This window comes from Diabrotica virgifera, chromosome 1 (genome assembly GCF_917563875.1).
Source record: "Diabrotica virgifera virgifera chromosome 1, PGI_DIABVI_V3a".
Taxonomy (NCBI): domain Eukaryota; kingdom Metazoa; phylum Arthropoda; class Insecta; order Coleoptera; family Chrysomelidae; genus Diabrotica; species Diabrotica virgifera.
Window position 1 is genome coordinate 261,403,409 of NC_065443.1, and position 21,404 is coordinate 261,424,812.

General features: G+C 31.7%; 1 protein-coding gene across 1 annotated transcript in view; it reads left to right on the forward strand.

Annotated features, from left to right (window-relative positions):
* The first annotated feature begins 803 nt into the window (after nucleotides 1-803).
* LOC114327992 (putative ankyrin repeat protein RF_0381) overlaps nucleotides 804-21,404 on the forward strand; it is a 34,467-nt gene continuing 13,866 nt past the window's right edge. Inside the window, exon 1 of the mRNA XM_028276723.2 lies at nucleotides 804-953. The gene's annotated coding sequence lies outside the window, so the exon portion shown is untranslated. The remainder of the gene's footprint in view (nucleotides 954-21,404) is intronic.

Consider the following 21,404-nt stretch of genomic DNA (forward strand, 5'->3'; position numbering starts at 1 on the left):
TAAAAAAATCATAAGTTTCACTGTTTTCCATTGATTTGAAAAAAAAAGGGAGAAATGCCATTTTTTGACAGTTAATTGTTTATAAATAAAAATGGCCGCCAGATCCTACGCAGGAAATAGTTACAATTTGTTCCTATAGGTATTACTTGTCGAAAAAATGCTTCAGTACCCTGGCTGCTGAAGTGTCACGAACAGGGTGTATTTTTGTCTTATTACCCTGGCCTAATCGTATAATATGTGTGGATAACCCCGAATTAGGCTAATAAACAACTCATATTTATCTGAAATATTAAAATGACTATGATATATTTTTATTAAATTAATAACTTAACATCCATTGTATTAACATATAATTAACGAAATTCGAATATGTTGATTGATAAACAACTTCTTTACCAAATTGATGAGGGCGTGTCCACTTTGGGTGACAGAACCAAATTTTTTCTTTTGATTGGCCAGCCGTAAGAAGAGATGAAAGTTGGTGAGCTCTTCCGTTCCGTTACGTTTCTCTTACGTTCCGTCAGGCGCTTGCGTTCATTTTTATAAACACGAGTACACAAAATTCGGTGTTGATCTTTTCCAGTGCGTCTCCGTTGCGTCTACGTCTACGCTAGGTCAAACTATAAATCCAACTTTAGAGTTTTGAATATATTGCTCGAACGTGCTAGTTTGGTGTTTCCTAGCGTAGTTTTAAATTCGGGTTCGAGGCTGTTTTCATACTCTTTTTGCTCTCGCTTTTCGGAAATAGGTGACATATTTTTTGAAAATATGGCAACATTGGTAGAAAAGTGACAAATGACATGACGTTAAGGACCGTTAAGTATTAAGTACAGAACACTATAAATATGAAGGATATTTTAAAAATTGAAGTCAAAGCAGGAAATTTTTAAATAAGAATTATATAAAAAATATGCATTGAAATACAGATCCTTTAATTTATTGAGCATTATAAAGTGAGTACAAAGACATACTTAATTTCTTCTTTTACCTTAAATATAAGGTGCCGTTCATCGACAACGTTACCCTTGTTTTGAATGAACATTATAAAAGGGAAAAACAACAACTATAAAAATATACCACCAAGAGACATGTAGAACATAGGTATATATACACTAACAGTTCTTATCCTAGCATTTAAGTCCTAACTCATTTTAATAATGGTAGGTTTCTGTGGCATAAAAATGTAATTTAAAAAAATAAAGTAATCATGGGATTAATTTTAAATTGATAGGCCAGGTACCTCTATCCTTGGATACATATCCAAAGAAAGATATATATACCATCATCATCATTCTCTTTGCCATAATTCCTATGCAGAGTCGGCTTCCATAATTGCATTTCTCATAAGTTTCTATCTTGGGTCATATCAACATCAATCCCCTTTACTGACATGCACAGCCTAGGCGTCTCACACCAGGTCTTCTTTGGTATTTCTCTCCTAAAGCTTCCACGGACCCTTAGTTCAGCAATTCTTTGTATTGGGTGTTAAACATTATAAACCATTTTAACCTATGATCCCTCATTTTGGCATCAATTGGTGCTACCCCTTGACTTCCCCTAATATACTTATTCCCAACCTTATCCTTTTTTGTTACTCCAGTCAGGGCCGGGCCATGCTATGATGCGGTGAGGCAGTTGCATCAGGCGACATAATCAGTAAAATCTAATATAATAATGGATAATTCAAGATTGGAGAGAAGTTCTGAAAAGAATTAGACTTTTGGCCTCACAATGTTTAGCTTTTCGTGAAACAACTGATCATTTTTTGTTTCAACCTAATAATGGAAAAATTTTAAAGTTAGTAGGTACAAATTGCTCCCTGAGTTTGATCCAGTAATGGAAGAACATATCAGGAGAGTTTAATGAGAGTCTGATAAGTGGTTTGAGACTTATTTAAGGAACAGTAGGCAAGATGAATTGATGAGTTTAATGGGTAATGTTATTTTAAACAAAATTTTCAAAATAGCAAAAATCGCTAAATATTTTTCGATAATCACTGATTGTACCTACACCAGACGTAAGCCATATTGAACAGCTCTCATTGAAAATAAGAGTTGTCGCTTTTAATTCTAGTCAATAAATTATCGAAAAGTTTTTTATGGGTTTTTTTTAAGCTAGTGATTCAACCGGTGAAGGTTTAACAAAACTTATTTTGACAAATTTTGAAAAGTTATGGAAAAGTGGTGTAGTATAAATATGTTGCAACATGTAACTATAAATTTGTCAGATTGATAAAAATGTTGTCAGCAACTATAGAAAAAATGAAAAGTTACAGACATGGCCAAATGAAAATTACTTCTAATGAAATTGCAAAAAATCTTGATATAAGTTCCGAATTTCCAGCTGAAAATGAAATTCGAGCCAGGAGAACAAAGCACCAATTTGATTACGAAAAATCTGTGGATATGAGTTCTTAACAGACGAAGATAAATTTAAAATAAATGTTTTCATCTATATTTTAGACATTAACATTAATTCTTTGATTGGCCGTTTTTGGCTTCTATAAAACACTAGAAAAATATTGTATGAATCTTCATTCAATACTTTTAATAGAAAAAGAATAAGAATTGGATATAGATTCAAATGATATTGCGTGATATATCTCAAATGATACCATACCTACTCCATGAAACCTTTCTTTTAAGGTTTTGAGATTTTGAACTGTTACCAAAACTGTTCCAAAATACCCTAATTTCTTTATATCCAAATGTAGTTGTATCACTATGAATTTTATTAACACTGCCTGTCTCGGTAGCTAGTGGGGAAAGAAGTTTTTTAAAATTAAAAATTATTAAAAAATATTTACGAAGGTCCATAAGACAAACAAAACTAAAAAATTTAGACTACACCAATCTGATTGACAGTTTGCCAAAATTAAAGTCAGAAGGGCAAAATTGTAATTTTTGTAAATGTTATTTAATGTTAATACATATTTTATTTAATTTAAGGCATGCTTTGTTTTTAAAATAGAAGTTTTCGTGTCGAAATCATAAAAATTTTGTGTCGTTTCATTTAATAAAAATAAACATTAATTTTCAATAATACTTAAGGGTGGCATTTCGAAGACTTGCATCATATTGAAAAGATGTACCGCATGGCTCAGACTCCAGTGATTCATCTAAGCATTCTAATTTCCTCCACATGTATTCGTTGTTACTCTTCTTTTTAACTGCCCAACATTTCCGTACATCATAGCCGGTCTTATGACTGTTTTATAGAATTTTTCCTTCAGCTTCATTGGAATTTTCTGTTACACAACTTACCACCCCCTTCCTTCCACTTCATCCATACAACCCTAATTATATTGCATGCATCTCCACACTCAACGAAAAATTGATGTAATTAATTAATATAAATAAATCATTCATTAAATGAACATACCAGACAAGCATTCAATCGACATTGGTACATAGGTTAACGGATGTTTTGTTTATTTTATTTATTTATTTATTTATACTGCACATTTACAGCAATGATGCCAATTATAAATGCACAGTTGGTCAATACAAGGTAATAAGAACATACAATAATTTATACAATACAATAAAATAAATACATGTTAAAACAATAAATAAGGGTACCACAGTTTATGTAGCATAGTACTCTTTTTCATATTATATAGGTCAAGGTCTTCACTCACGCTAAAATCGTTCATTGCCATTAAGCAGTTTGCCATGGAGGAGTTTGCATATTCTGGAATTATTTTAAATAAAGTGTGTCTACATCTAAGTCTTTGGTCTGGTACATTAAAATTTATAAATGAAAGAATCGTAGGAGAATCTATGATTTGATAAACTATGTTAAATATGAAAATGATTTGGGCATTTCTACGTCTTTCGCTCAATAACACAGTGTCAAAAGCATTATCTGCAAGTTATAGGAAACAAAAGGATAAATCCCAAATTTCCTCAGATATAAAGACCTCAAAAATTTCTTCTGAATCCTCTCTATCATATCACCATGTGATATGGTGGAGGGACTCCATATGGTACAACAATATTCGAGTTTTGACCTCACATATGCATTAAAAAGCTTAATTGTAGTGTCACAATAAAATTCTTTACTGGATCTTAGGATAAAGCCTAACTGTCTATAGCAATCATTAGTTAGTTTGAGAATGTGCTCATTAAAGGAGAAGTTGCTAGTGAATAACACCCCTAGATCTCTGATTTTTGTTAACCTTTCAAGTTTTACTTCGTTAATAAAATAATCTGTTCTTATGATTTTTCGCTTTCTGGAAAAAGTCAATAGTTTACATTTTGACTCATTTAAGTTCAAATCATTATTTTTACAGAATGTGGATATACCTCGAATATCTTGTTGTAAATTAGTACAGTCATGTTCGTTTTTTATTGTAAGAAATAATTTTAAATCGTCTGCAAATAGAAGAAACTTGGCAAATTTTATATAATCAGTGATGTCATTTATGAACATAACAAAAAGTAAAGGCCCAAGGATGGAACCTTGCGGTACACCTGACCTGGTTATAAAACTGTCTGAGTAGCAGTTCACAAATTTGACTACATTAGTACAGTTGGTAAGGTAAGATTCAAAAAATTTTATAAGCTTGTCAGAAAGGGTCAATCCATGCCAAGTGGTCCAATATAAATTAAGTTGGTTGCTTGACTATTTTTAATATTTTTTATTTTTCTACCTTTCAAACTTCAGTCTATAGAGACTACAAAATTCCATTTATTTTATTTTAAAAAAAAATTAGTTTGCCGATGACGGCCATTTTTGTTAAAGCGTATCGATCTTTTTCACGGAAAACATGGCTTCGCTCTTTAGCCAATATTTTCACTGAGGTTTGTTCTAGAACAGTAAATCAAAAACCAAACTTTTTAGAAAAGTATGTTCTAAAAAACGGCCTATAGCATTATTTAATTTCAAACTACCCTTAAGGCCTTAAATAAACCTCAAAGTTTGTAAAGGTAAACTGATAAAATTCCATTTTCAGCATTTTTTAACAGCATAAGGCAAGCCGATAATGGTTTGTAATTTTTTTCTGGAAAAGACATACGTACATACTTTAAATAAAAAAAGTTTGACCTTTGAGACTTTGGTAAATTTTTTCAAAAAAAATCTCAAAAATATAATTTTTTGAAAAATCTCAAAGTTTGACCCCTTATATCTCTGATGGGCATGGATGAAAAAATTTAAAATTTGGCTGAATATTAGCCCTTAGCAAGTAGAATAAGGAGTAAAAATTTGGAGTTGCAGACTTACGTCATATAGGAGTTACAGGCCTGAAAAAATGGTCAAAAATCAAAATGGTCAAAATTTGATCGTTTGCGGACAGGGTAATTAAAATTCAAATAAACTGTCTAATGAAATAAAAATTAATCTATTTTCACCAGATTTCACAATGAATACTAATTTATGCAGGGTGGCCCAAAGAAAAGAGTTCACCTTGATATTTGGCAGTTATTAGATTTTAAGGGAATGCCGAAATAGGTCGATTTTTATTTTTAAATTACAATTTTTTTTATATATATATTTCATACGTCTCCATGACGTGTCATCGTCAGTGACGTCATCCATCTGGGCGTGATGACGTAATCGATGATTTTTTTAATGGGAATAGGAGTCGTATGTTATTTCATTTGAAAGAGTGTTCAATTCTCTGTTCAGTAGTATAAACAATATATAATTATTTAGACAGGGTGGCCAAAAAATAATTTTTGATTTAAATTAATTGAGACAAAAAGAAGAATGTAGGTGGGAGTCTGTTTGTGATATTATTTAAGCGAAAAGAAATGTTTATTTGTGAAATAATGTTTCTAGAACGTTGAAAGAAATGTTTCTATTTTCTGACAGCAGTACAATGTATTTTTAGTTAAATAAATTACATACATTCTTCTTTTTGCGACAATTACTGAATAGAGAATTGAACACGCTTTCAAAGAAAATACCACAAGACTCCTATTTCCTCTTAAAAAAATCATTGATTACGTCATCACGCTCTGATGGATGACGTCACGTAGTATGAAATATATCCCAAAAAGTTGCAATATAATAAAAATAAAAATGGACCTATTTCGGCAATTCCTTCTAATAGGTAACTATTGCCAAATATCGGGGTGGACTCTTGTCTTTGGCCCACCCTGTATAAATTTGTATTCATTGTGAAATCTGGTGAAAATACATTAATTTCTATTTCATTAGACAGTTTATTTGAATTTTAATTACCCTGCCCGCAAACGCTCAAATCTTGACCATTTTTTCAGGCCTGTAACTCCTATATGACGTAAGTCTGCAACTCCAAATTTTTACTCCTTATTCTACTTGCTAGGGGCTAATATTCTGCCAAATTTCAAATTTTTTCATCATTGCCCATCAGAGATATATAAGGGGTCAACCTTTGAGATTTTTCAAAAAATTACATTTGTGAGATTTTTTTTGAAAAAATTTACCCAAGTCTCAAAGCTCAAACTTTTTTTATTTAAAGTATGTCTTTATGTAAAGTGTATGTCTTTTTTATGTAAAGTACGTATGTCTTTTCCAGAAAAAAAATACAAACCATTATCGGCTTGCCTTATGCTGTTAAAAAAATGCTGGAAATTGAATTTTATCAGTTTACCTTTTCAAACTTTGAGTTTCATTTAAGGCCTTAAGGGTAGTTGAAATTAAATAATGCTACAGGCAATTTTTTAGATCATACTTTTCTAAAAAGTTTGGTTTTTGATTTATTGTTCTAGGACAAACCTCAGTAAAAATATTGACTAAAGAGCGAAGCCATGTTTTCCGTGAAAATGGTCGACACGCTTTAACAAAAATAGCCGTCATCGGCAAACTAAATTTTTTAAATATAAAATGAATGCAATTTTATACTCTCTATAGACTGAAGTTTAAAAGGTAGAAACATAAAAAATATTAAAAATAGTCAAGCAACCACCTTTGGACCACTTGGCTTGGATTGACACGAAAGTGCATATGACCTCAGTTTTTTTAATAGTACTGAATGATTTACTCTATCAAAGGCTTTTGCTAAATCAGTAAAGATAACATCAACTTGAGAATTATGTATGGATGAAGCAATATAGTGACTGAAAATGCGCAGATTTGTTTGAGTTGATTTTTTGTTTATGAAACCATGTTGTTCTTCCATTAAAGTTTTTGAAACAGTATACAGTCTACAGTCCATTGTAAACAGACAGAGTATACAGTCTATTGTACATAATTTTTTCCAAGATTTTTGAAAGAGAAGGCAATACTGTTATAGGACTATGATTTGATATTACACTTGTATTTCCAGATTTGTGGATAGGAGTTATTCTACCTGCCTTAAGCGCATCCGGAAACGTGCTTGTCTCTAAACATTTATTAAATATCATTTGTAGGGGATGTAACAGAACTTCTGAATACGCCTTAAACAGGTAAGAAGGAATCCCATCCACACCTATAGCTGCACTACTTTTTAGAGACTTAATTGCAATATTGATTTCTTCTAGAGTTATACAATCAACACATAATTGTTCAAGTCCATATTCCTTGTAGGAGTCTGTTATTATTAAATTAGTGTTAGAATGTATAGATTGAAAATAATGTGCAAACGCATTTGCTATATCACTTTCAGATTCGTAACATTCATTTTTATGTTTATATTTATTAGTCCTGTCGCCAGGGGGGGTACAACGGCCTCTTTAATTCAGATGGACTTACCCAAGTTTTTTTTATATATTTTGACCCGTAGAATACGAATTTTTTGGGTAACAGTTGATCCGGTTGTCGATAAGATTGTTATAGACAAAGAACTTGAGGAATTACATAACAGCGATTTCTCACAAAACAAAACACCTTTTTGTATTTTTTGGGTCATTGTAAGCAAAAAATATTCTTACAAGTTTTTTCGTAGAATGCATAGTTTTCGAGATAAAACCGGTTGAACTTTCAAAAAATCGAAAAATTGCAATTTTTGAACCCGAATAATTTTTGATTAAAAAATAAAGTAGCAATTCTGCTTACCGCATTTGAAAGTTTAAGTCAAATTATATCGGTTTTGATTATTTGCATTGCTAAAAATTAATTAGTTTATTGTTAAACAAATCTATAGACACATAGTGTTTCCAGTGCCTAATACATGCGTTTTAACGCATGCTACGTAGAAATTGCCTCGTTTGCACTTATAGCTACTCTACCTACTCGTTCGATTTTAAATGAGAAATCATTGAAAACATCACTCACATACTAGGTGTTTATAGCTTTGTTTAACAATAAAATAATAAATTTTTAGCAATGCAAATAATCAAAACCGATATAATTTTACTTAAACTTTCAAATGCGGTAAGCAGAATTGCTACTTTATTTTTTAATCAAAAGTTATTCGGGTTCAAAAATTGCAATTTTTCGATTTTTTTAAAGTTCAACCGCGGTTATCTCGAAAACTATGCATTGTACGAAAAAACTTGTAGTAATATTTTTTGCTTAAAATGACCCAAAAAATACAAAAAGATGTTTTGTTTTGCGAGAAATCGCTGTTATGTAATTCCTCAAGTTCTTTGTCTATAACAATCTTATCGACATCCGGATCAACTGTTACCCAAGAAATAAATTCGTATTCTGCGGGTCAAAATATATAAAAAAAAAACTTGGGTAAGTCCATCTGAATTAAGGAGGCCGTTGTACCCCCCCCCTGGCGACAGGACTATATATGCAAGTGTTGAATTTGATCTTTTCCCTTTTAGGTATTGCCAAAACTCTTTAGGACTATTATTTATATTACCTTCAATATTTTGAATATATTCTCTATAACATTTTTTAATAAGTTTTTTAACATCTTTCCTAACTTCATAAAACTTTTGTAAATATGTGTTATCTTTTTGTGTTTTCTTAAAAAATTTATTTTTTAATTTCATTTTTTTAATTAATTTTTTTGAATACCAAAAAGGATATTTCCTTGATTGGCTTACCTTCTTAGTGGAATACATTGATCTAGTATATGATAAAGAGTATTATAAAATTGATTGACACATATTTCTGGATTATTTGAATTTGAATTGATACATTCTTGCCAATTAGTGTTGTATATCAGATAATGCAGTTGAATATAGTTACCTTTTTTGAAATATGTTGGTGGAGGTGCAAAGTTTGTGTCATTTACAATAGTTTGATTTGGCGTTTTGAAACTAATGTTAATTTCTAAAGAAGGATGATAACGATCAATATTCACAAGTGATGTATCCGACTCGATAACATTTGTTTCAGTTAAATTTGTTAAAACTAAATCTAATGTAGAATTCAGATGATTTTTTTATTAATTGAGTATAAATCATATTCATTGATTAGTGATTCAATAATTTTACCTTTGGGTGTTGCATTTAAGAAATCAAAAGTACTTCCATTTATTTCATGAACGTTGAAATCACCAATTATGTACATATTTGTGAGAGAAACTTATCACCTTCCTCCAGGCTTTCTAAGAATGATTCATAAACTGAGATATTAGACCCTGACCTAATATATACACAGCCCATTGTAAATATCACACTTTTAACAGTAAACTTCACAAAAACCCATTGAAAGTTCAAGTTCTTATTACAACCCAACAAGACTGGTCTGTATTTCTTCTTTGCAGCAATGAGAACGCCTCCAGCTCTTTGGGCCCCTGCTAGTTCGTATTTTTTATCATTTCGAAATAAAACGTATCTATCATCCAGTAGCTCTTGGTCATATATATAGAGTTGTTAAGCCACGTTTCCGTGAGACAAATAATATCAAAATTATTTGACAAAACATTTTCATGTAAAATTTGAGTTTTTGATCGTAGTCCTCGAACGTTTTGATAAAAAATATTTACAGTTTTATTTGATAGGATTTCAGAGGTAATGAAGTCATCTCCTATTTCGTCGTTTGATTCATCAAAAAATGTTCTGATCTCTGTTCCGGCGTTTTAGCAAAGTTAAATCTACGAAAAATTACCCCGGGTGGCCAGTAATTTTCAGTAGTAATTGCACAAGAGCTCTAAAATTATTGAATTTTTCCCGAGTGACACTTTGACAGTTTTAATTATTATGTCAAAGTGTCACGAGAGCAAAAATTCTATATTAATTTCAGAGGTCGAGTGCAATTTGTTGCGATTATTTCATGAATAAAACTGTTCAAAACCAAAATTTTATTGCAATTTATTTATGTAAGTATTGTTGAAGCGAAGATCGGTGGAATATGCGCATTTTATCAATGAAATTCGATATTTTTAAGATATTCCAGAAGCCGCTATAGATAAAATGTTTTAACGACCTATTAATCATTCATAATTACTCAACGGATATTAGTACAGTTAAAATAATTAAGACGATAACCGGACAACATTGATTTAATGAGTAAAATTTAGTTTTTTTTATTTTAATGACAAAAAAAGCAAGCCCATTAGCAGAACCCAATTAAAAATTATTTTGCACATCATATTTGAAACATTATTTGGTTGAAAAATCTCATTTTTGTTGGCAAAAAAAATATATTAATTTGTTTGGACTAAATTAACGTTGTGCTTATCTTAAAAAGGATATGTTAGTATCAACATTCGCACAGTGTTGCCAAACTGAATTTTGTTATTTTGGGTGTAAATTTTTTCCACGGATCTCCGAGGGTACAATACAAATTAGTACCATTAAACACACAGTTTTTATAAATATTTGACGATTGAAAGTCATCACTTTTATAATGTTTAAAACATTAAATGTCATTAATGTCACTGAATGTATTTTTTCGTAGCAACGAAGGGCATCTGACGTAATATACTTAACGACGGGAGATTATCAAAAATTATCGATTATCGAAATCATTACTCATCTTGATGTACAATTGGAAAAGGTTGGTTTAGAAGTACGGTTGTTTTCGAGGTTGATGTTTCGTCTTGCGCAGTTTGAATATGTTTGGATTGCAGACTGAGGCTGGTCTTGCCGTTTTTATCGTTGTTGTCTATGGTTTTTCTATAACTTTTTTGGGATTTCGTATTTGAATTCTCGTTCACTTCACTTTTTTGGGATCTGATTTATGTTATGAAAAAGGTACATACGTAATATCAATAAAAATGTTAATTCAGACAACAAACGCAATACTTAAAATTTGTCCAATTCTTGGTTTTATTGGCACAACAAAACGATGTTCATCAATTCATTATTTTCGTTCGTTGAGCCAATGTATTACGTTTATTGAACGGATGAACATTCATTATGTATACCATAATATCACTTTATTGGTATTACGAACTCTGTTCACTGAGTCAACGAACACTATTTATTGATATTACGAACTCTGTTCACTGAGTGAACGAACACTATTTATTGAAACAATAACGTCGTTAATTGACCGACGAAGACATTGTGTCATTAACAGTGTTATTTCTCCTAACGTATTTCGTTTATTTCTACAATTATTTCCGTTTATTGTTACAATTAATTCCGTTCATTCCCACAATAAATACGGTTTTTCTTACAAGCAATTCTATTCATTCTTACAATCAGTTTCGTTCATTCCTACTATGAACGTATTTTATATTAATAATTACTGAATGCAATAGCCCAATGTATGATATTAATTGATTAATAATAATTTTTTAAATCTCCCTTTTTTGTCCTAAATCTAAAGGAGTTTACACTGTGTGATTTTTCATATGATTTCACTTATACAGTGTACTGGAATAAGTGTTACACTCCTCCCACCCCCTTATTAACTTATTTATTTTTAGCACATAAACAAAACGCTCGGACAGGTCGATTTTTAAAATAATCAAAGTATATTATAACATCAATGTTTCGAACTTTACACGATCCCTCTTCAGGTGACAGGCGCGGCGTAACTTTGATTTTTTTAATGGGAAAGTACGTCATGTGACAGCTTATTTAAAAGCGTTTAAAATAGTGATTCCAAAAATGTAATAACACTTTAATCCTTTTTGAGAGCGCAGATGCAAAATTTCGATCGAATTCTTTTTAAACGCATTCATTTTTTTGGAATTCTGAGAAAACTAATAAGTATTTTTGAAAAATTTAAACGCAGAATAAAATATTACATTATTACCGAGTGCAGAAAGTCCCTTAGAATAATTCCGTTGAATGGTATGCCTATTTGAAATTAAAAATCATACTAAATTTTCTCTTTTTCACCCCTGTGGCTTATTAAAATAATCATTATAGAGGTTCTCAGGGACTTCAGACCCTCGATAATACTGTAATATTTTATTTTGCATTTAAATTTTCAAAAATAATAATTAGTTTTCTCAGGATTCGAAAAAAAAAATAATACATTTAAAAAGAATTCGACCGAAATTTCACGATAATAGACACACAAAAACTTCCTTCTACTACGGACTACACTTGAAAACGAAATGCAATTATTATTCGGCACTTCGGTAACACAGAGAAGCTAGGGGTATCACGATAAGGAAAAGCCGTTAACTTTCAAATGGTCAAGCAAAACATTTATTGTCTCAACAACTAAGATTATTGTCACAATGACCGCATTGATTGTGGGTATTAAATGCAGTAGTAGATTGAATAATGCATTCGTTGTCACAACAATCAATTTACATCTATTCAATACTCATATATTACTCTATATTAACAACATTTGTACATTGTTTTAATGAAATCTGTACGTTGTCGCGATAAACCAAGGTAATTGCTTGTCATCTACGAAATCAAGAACGTGAGTTGCTGCCAGATTTAACAGTATTTATTAAATATACGAAACTAAGTTATTGGCTGAATAAATTGAGTGTTATTGATTAATGTAGATACTCTAGTTATTCTCACAATTATTATTCAATCATTGTGACAATAACCAAATACATTCGTCAATTCTAAAAGTTCGTTGAAACAACAAATTAAATTGTTGTGACAACGAAATACTATTCAGTAATCACTGTTAATCAATATTACGAACTAAATTTTTTTGAGTGCATCTATTTCCCCATTACTGTGTAATACCGATCCTAGGTACCGTAAAGTGAGTCTACTTTGTGACACTTTTTTAGGTTTTGTGATGATATAGTACATACACTTTCGGTTTATTATAATTTTAAAAATATCACCTGAAAGCTCAATCTTTCCTCTATGTTCAGTGACAACTAGAATGCGCTATATGTTATAGAAATCAAGAAAATCTCCAAAAAAGTTGTCACTAAGTCGCCCCATGGGTGGGGGTTTCTTTGTGACACGTAAGTTTTTCTGCGATATTTATATTAGTCCAGGGCGCATCTGTTTTGAGATGGACGTTGAGAGGTGACTCAAATTTTTTTGCAGAAATTGCTTGAAAATAAATCAAATAATAATATTTGAGTTATCCTCCCTCTCAAAAAGGTCGGGAACATTGTTTAAATAATCAAAATGTCAAAAATTGAAGGAACAATTCGATTTTTTTCTTCGTTCTTTGATTAGAACTTTAAAAGTATTAATTTCCGAGAAAAGTTGTACTGACATAAAAGTTGCATAATTAAATTTCCTACAATATAGAATTGGTTACAAATTTAAAAAGTAGTCACCCTAGTTGCAAAATAGCAATAATTGCGAAAAAACCATACAAAAACAAGTATTTGCATTTTACGTTTTTAAACCATTTATGCTACACTTAGGACCTTCATGTTTCACCCAGAAAAACTTTATGATACAGTAAAACAACACTGTGAATTTTAATAAGATCGGTTCAATAGATTTTGCAAAATAAATTTTGCAATCCAGCTTTCGCAAAAAAAATTGATTTTTTCAAAATGTTACAGGACTGAAAATAAAGCAGATAGCAAGTTGAATTTTTTTTTGCTTATAGAAGTGTACTGTACCTTTCATTTGCAGATTTCAAAATTATAATCGATTAATTACCACGGCGTCAGAAAATTTTTGAAATAAACAATAATTTTTGGTTCTACGCGCAGGACAGCGGTGTTCGATTCACACAAGTTGATTTCCACCAAAATTTCTTCCAATCTTTATCTAATATATTATTTTCTTACTCTATATTTTGTTGTGTTTTAATATTTTAATTCCACAAAAATCAAACTAATTTTATTATTGTTTGTGAAATATTGTTTAAACAATTGCATATGTTTAAAAATAATAAACTTTTATTATTTAAGTTAAAATATATGAACAAAGAAAGTTTCTGCTAATAAAAGTGTTATTTCAAAGGATAGAGTATGTGTTTTTATTTTGCAATAAACAAATTTATTTATTTATATCGAAATGTAATAAAAATTAAAATGTATCAATCATTATCAAAGGTCATTGGAATGACCAATCAGAGCAAACTATCCGCTGTCCTGCGCGTAGCACCAATAATTAATGTTTATTTAAAAAAAATCCTGACGCCGTGGTAGTTAATCAATTGTAATTTTGCAAATTGCCAATGAAAGGTACAGTACCCTTCTATACGCAAAAAAATATTCAACAGCAGCTATCTGTTTTATTTTCAGTCCTGTAACATTTTGAAAAAAATAAATTTTTTTTACGAAAGCTGGATTGCAAAATTTATTTTGCAAAATCTATTGAACCACCGATCTTAATGAAGTTTACAGCATTGTTTTACTGTATCATAAAGTTTTTCAGGGTGAAATATGAACGTCCTAAGTGTAGCATAAATGGTTGAAAAACGTAAAATGCGAATACCTGTTTTTGTATGTTTTTTTCACAATTATTGCTATTTTGCAACAAGGGTGACTATTTTTTAAATTTTTAACCACTTTTATATCGTAGGAAATTTAATTACGCAACTTTTATGTCAGTACAACTTTTCTCGAAAATGAATACTTTTAAAGTTATAATCAAAAAACCAAGAAAAAAATCGAATTTTTCCTTAATTTTTTGACATTTTGATTATTTAAACAATGTTCCGGACCTTTTTGAGAGGGAGGATAACTCAAATATTATTATCTGATTTATTTTCAAGCAATTTCTGCAAAAAAATTTGAGTCGCCTCTCAACGTCCAAATGTACTAATATTTTTACAGATGCGCCCTGGTCTATATGGAATTCTAACTGTGGCATAAAGAAACACCCGTACATTTTTACAACAACATTTTAATTTTGATTGGTGGTAACATTTGTGTTAAAATATAAATTTACTTTGGTAGAAATATCTTCTAAAAATTCTTCTTCAAAAGTCAAAGTTTTCACGCCAACCTAAAATCGCCTGTTGTGACGATGATCAAATCAGCTGTGGCATGACGAGCGAAGTTGCACTAGGAACTTTGGTTATTGTCCCTAGATAGTGCACATAGTCTACGGTATACCAACGGTAACGGTGGTTACATGAACGCTTCGAAACAAAATTTCGACCAATCACGTGCCGAATTACATACAATTTTGGGTACAAGAACTTGCATAGTGTCATACAGGGCACAAATGTACGTACAAGAAACGATACAAGAAAATGTATATGCTTCTCTTCATGAGCATTTTTCAGTGCGTCACAAATGATAGAAAAAAAAGTCCGTGATAATACACATTTATGACATTTATTCTAACATGACATTTTAGTTAAATCTGGCATAAAAAAACAAATGTGTTTATTGTATTTATAAAATGGTATTTTCTTTAATTTGTATAGTCTTATAAATTGTACAGATTACATTCGTAGATATATTATATAATTAGTAAATAATTTTTTTTCGATTATAGCGCCATCTATTGACAACTAGAATAAATGTTATAAATGTCACCGACGAAATGTAATCACCGACGTGCGTTTTTTCGTATATAATATCACAAGAGAGAAAATTTTGCCAGCAATATTTTCGACTGGTATGAAAGTTTGTTGCCTGGTAATTTTCGCGAATTAAATTTTGACTTAAATCACGAGACGTCAGTCGAGTGATTTTGTCAAAATTTCATAAGCGAAAATTACCAAAAGGCAACGAACTTGAATGAAACCAGGAGAAAATTTTGCCGGTAAAAATTTTCTCTCGAATGATATTCGACAAGACTATTTCACGAGACAATTAATGCACCATATCAATGAAATATAATCTTTATTTATTTGTTATTACCAGACACTTTCGTGACGGATCTGTCATAATTTTGTCGCTGAGAAATCACGTCGCTAAGGAGTTTTGTCAGTAGAAAACGATGCGTTGCTATGCCGTTTTATCAGTTAAAAACAGTCTAGTGAAATAGTCTGTCACATACAATTTAATGCGTTAGAAAGAAATCTAAAAACTGTGACGCACTGAAAGATCCTCATGAGAAAAAGCATATACGTTAGATGTCTCGAATTTCCTAAACCTGTTGTCCGATTTGAGTGTTTTTTTTTTAGTTTGTTATCGCCTTATTATTTAATAATATCGCTGTAATAATAATGTTGCTAGGCAGGTAAATGTCATTTTATACCGGATGTAACAATCATACTGTGTTTTTTCCGTAAAGTTCGGAACACCCTGTGGAATATTCTAGCTATATAAAAGATTGAAATTAAAACTTAATTGTAGCCTTAGGTTTTCTTAACAGTTTGTTTTTTGATTCATTCGCTTATGTTCGATAATAAAAGAGATATGTACTTTTATATTACAGATGATGTATGCTATTTGGTCTTAATCAATATCATTCCAAATCTCGAGAGCTACTGTTCCTACCACTTGTGAGGTTTTAGAAGGAAGCAAACGCTGTCGTAGTCTTCTGCTAATTATGTTCCACAAATGTTTCGATCCGGTTAAGATCTGAACTATGTGATGGCCAATTAAAAGTCCGAAGATTTAACTGTTGTAAATATTCGGTTACAGCTGTGAACGTGAGGTCTTGCATTATCGTGTATTAGAAAAAAATGGTTACCAATATAAGGAGCCGATAGCATGGTAGCTAAGTCCTTCGCTATGTAAGATCACTGCTTGAAAACACTCATCGCGGGTCAAAATCCTTGTAGCGCGTTCCATTTCCAACAAATAACAAAAAAAAACGGACTTAATTGATTAAATTATAAATTACTAATTTTCACAACAAACCAGACACTTTTGACATCCATTAAACTGTTAATTTTTCATAGCCTACTTTAGGTTTGTTTATTAAACTAAGCAGAAGATGAGGATTTATTGATGAAAAACATCGCTAGTTGTTAACGCACCTATCTGTTTTATTATCCAACATATGCAAATGAATCAAAAAAGACAATGTTAATAAAGCCTAAGGCTACAATTGAGTTTTAATTTCAATATTTTGTAATATATGCTAGGGTATTCCACAGGGTGTTCCGAACTTTAAGGAAAAAACACAGTATGATTGTTACACCCGATACAAAATGACATTTACCTGACTAGCAACAATATTAATACATCGATTTTCTTAAATAATAAGGCTATTTCTAACATACTAAAAAAGTCACTCAAATCGGACAACAGGTTTAGGAAATTCTAGATATCTAACGTGTACAATTCAGCGAGTGAGCCGACTTTTTTGCTCTCAAGTAGTCAGTTAGACAGAGAAGCACTTGCAATTATTTTTTCGGGAAATCACTTCTTCATGTATCTTTTTGGGCGTAAGTTTAGACCCATCACTGTTATAGATGTGATCTGACGAGAATTTGTCATCAAAATTCAAAGTTACCTTTAATGACTTCTGCTAGACCACTTCGATATGCATCATTTTTATCAAAATTTTATTACGAAGTTGAATACAGAAAATCTTCTGATCACATTAAGTCGACTGTTGTTTTAGAACTTCTATTCATCAAATTTTTTAGAACTTCTATTCATCAAATTTCTTCTTTAATCTTCTTAATTATATCGCTAATCTTGTTTAGAAAGAATGCTTAACAAAGAAATTAAATGTCTGCCATGAATCAATAAAAGAAATTTCAACATAAGATCTAACCTACCAATGTATTAAAGATGCCATAGACAAAGATCCTATTTTATCAATATTTTTTACAAGAATTAAATCTGATTTCAAATCAAAATCAACATGATTTTACTTTAGAAGACGATATCCTTTTTAAAGGTCAGAGAATTGTTATTCCAACTGAACTGCAACAACTGGTCCTATCACAACTCCATAACACTCACAGAGACATTACAAAGATGAAACAACTTGCAAGAAAATATTGCTATTGGAAACACATAGACAAAGACATTGAAATTATGGTCATGTCAACCTTGCGCTGAAATCCAGATTTAGCCATACGGCTCGCACTCCCTCTAAGGGGAAAATTGACTCATCCCAGATACCTACCAGTGGTGTCATGGTGTGGGAACGCCGTTCCCGCACTGGTTAAGAAAAGAAAAAAAAATAATAGAGAATTTAGGTTTTGTAAACAAAAATTAGCAGTGCGTTCCCGCACTGCTAATTTTGCCATGACACCACTGATACCTACGGTATCAAAAGGATTGAGCTCTGGTGGGACTCTTTCCGTGTTATCGAGCCCTAGGTGACTTGGTATTCGTCCGGAGTCCGTGTATGGACAAGAGCAGCCACAGACAGGCAAGGGTGGAGGCAAAAAATAAAGGAGGCCAAGGCGCAATTTGGGCTGTAGTGCCTGCCGTAAAAGAAGAAGAAGGTGACTTGGTATGCAGGTGTATCTCCCAAAAATTTTCGTACACATCTGGCCGTTCGGAGTAGTACAGCTTTCTGCATGGTCTTGTAAAGATGTTCATTTAGACCCAGCCTTTTTATGCTTTCGAGGAGGACGCTGAAATTATTATTATTATTATTACAAAATAAGTAAGGGCAGAGGAGCAAGGTCCTATTATGCCCAAAGACAAAGAAACATTTTATTATAAAATTAATAACAAATTCTCAAGTTAAGATTAAGATGGATAACAAAATTGTGAAAACAGTAGATAATGCAGTCCTAAAAATAATAATGTCCTATTATAAATCAAACAAAGAACAATCAAGTCTATTTTTGAATATGTTTACACTAGGTGCCGATATGGTATCTTGGTCCAAGTTATTGCAGATATTAAATATTCGGTTCGGCAAGAAGTTCACCATGGATCTTGGTGTTGTCTGTTCCCTCTTCAATTTGTAACGATGACCTCTTAGTCTTTTGTCTTGATTTAGAGTAAACATGGTATTCAGGTTTCCAATATTGTATTTTAAAATACGGAAAGACATAATTAGGTCACCGCGAAGACGTCGATGCTCGAATGTTGTCAGATGAGCCATGAAGAGTCTATCTTCATAATAGAGAACTTGCACATTTTTTTATTTCATAATAATGTTCAGTTTTGTATAAAAATGATATTTCCAAAATTTCACGCTTCAAAAACTCATAATAACTTAGAAGTACAAATTTAAAGTCTTCTTTATCTTAAAATAGTTCAAACGACCCGTGACGTCACAAAGTTTGACGGTGTGGTTCAGTTTATGGTTATATTTACGTATATTATTCTTCTTCTTTAGTTTATTGGCCTCCATCTACTTGGGTATTTAACCAGATCGTCGTCGGGGAATAAAAGAAAAATATTTATATTCTAATGACATTTATCGTATGTCATTGTAATAAAATATACCAGTTTGTTGAGATTTCAGTTTGATACAGTTTTTGAAGGAAAGGAAAGAAGGTTTACTATTGAAAATAAAACCATTTTGTAAAAGTACAAATTTTCTATGAATAGTTTAAACGATCAAAAACATTTGTAACGTCACATAACTGTATTTTCTACTGACGTTTATAATGTCTAATCCAAAATTATATATATACAATTGGTGTAGAATGTAAACATACAACCCAGTGACGTCACGACGCGTTTTGGGGTGGCTGGTATAAGTTGAATTTTTAGTCGTCTTTAGGGGCCAAACGAAAGACAAACAAAACTTTTTTATTTTTGATACAGGTTCTAAATTATGTTCTGTTGTGATTTATACCATTTTTTTCGAATTTAAAATTTTATGCAAGTTCCCTATTGGGTCTTACACTGCCAAAAGCCAGTCTTGTGGCTTTCCGCTGAACATTTTCAAGTAGGCTTTTATCGCGATCGAGATCTGGATTCCACACTGGCCCGGCAAACTCAAGAATAGGTCTTACGTATATTGTGTACAGTTTACTAACAGAGGTTAAAGATAAACGAGTAAAACATTTACGGATCAGAAACAATTTCGAATTTGCACGTTTACACACCGACACTATGTGATCAGACCAATTTAAGTTACTATTAATTATCACTCCAAGATCGTTGTGAGACGCTACTGACATGATGGGATGTCCATGAATAAAGTATGGTAGTAATGGATTATTTTTGCCGATATGTAGTACAGCGCATTTTTCAATGTTAAGCGGAAGTAACCATTCGGAAGACCATTTGAAAATTGCGTCAAGATCGTGTTGAATAACATGTTGGTTAATAATTGGATTCACATATCGTCAGCGTAAATGGAAACATTACTAGATACAATGAGCGGAAGATCACTAGTGTAGATACAAAAGAGTAGTGACCCAAGTACTGATCCTTGTGGGACTCCGCTCTTGACTGGTTTATCTAGTGAATAGGCTTCCCAACACGAACCCGGAAGTATCTGTCAGATAGAAAATTTTGAATCCACATTTTTAACTTAAATTCTAAAATCACCTACAAAAGCTCCACTTCATCACTGGGATACTCCTACAGAAAATTGGGACCGCATCCATATTGGTTATGCGGGTCCATTCCCAGGTTTTTATTTTTTTGTTGTTGTTGACGTTAAATCAGGATGCGCTGAAATCAAAGTTCTTAGGGAAGCGCCAACATCAGAAAAAGCCAATGATCTTCTGGTTCTGCTCACGGATATCCTCAAGTTATGGTATCAGAAACTCTACAATTTTTGTAACCGATCAATTTAAAAAAATTTCAAAAACCCATGGTATTTTTCAAAAGTTTATTGCTCCTGGTCATCCTGCTACAAATGGCTTTAAGGCTTAGCTGAAGGAAACGTGCAAACCCTAAAAATGAGATTAAGATCTATGTCTACTGATCATATATAAATACTCATGAATCAAACGAGTAAAATATTGTAAGTATAGCACAGGGGCGGCCCGTCAAGGTAGGCAAGGTAGGCGCCGCCTAATCTCATCAAATGTACAATAATAAATTATTTATTAATATAAATTACTTATTTCAAAACTGTAATTTATAAATTTTAATACAATACCTAAGTATCTAAAATAAAACAAAGCTACTTTTTAATTCATCTTCGAAGTTGTAATAATTATTGTACGCTCCCCGTAGCGTAGCACTACTAACGATGGCTCTACTCTAGGGCAGGCGTTTTAAAAGTAGCCGAACAGAATTCGCATTTTGTCTCACTCTTTAAGCACAGCGCTGTCGCATTGTCGCTTGCCCTGTGGCGAGCATTTCCAATATTTTCGGGCTATAGGTAGGCTAGATTGTTTTGAGCCTTTGACATTGGTTGTGCCGAGCTGCATCTCGGGACTGTCAATTGCATGTTTTAGGATACTGACTACCAATTCTGAAAAAAACGAAAAGTTCGAATTTTGTCATGAAATTTGGT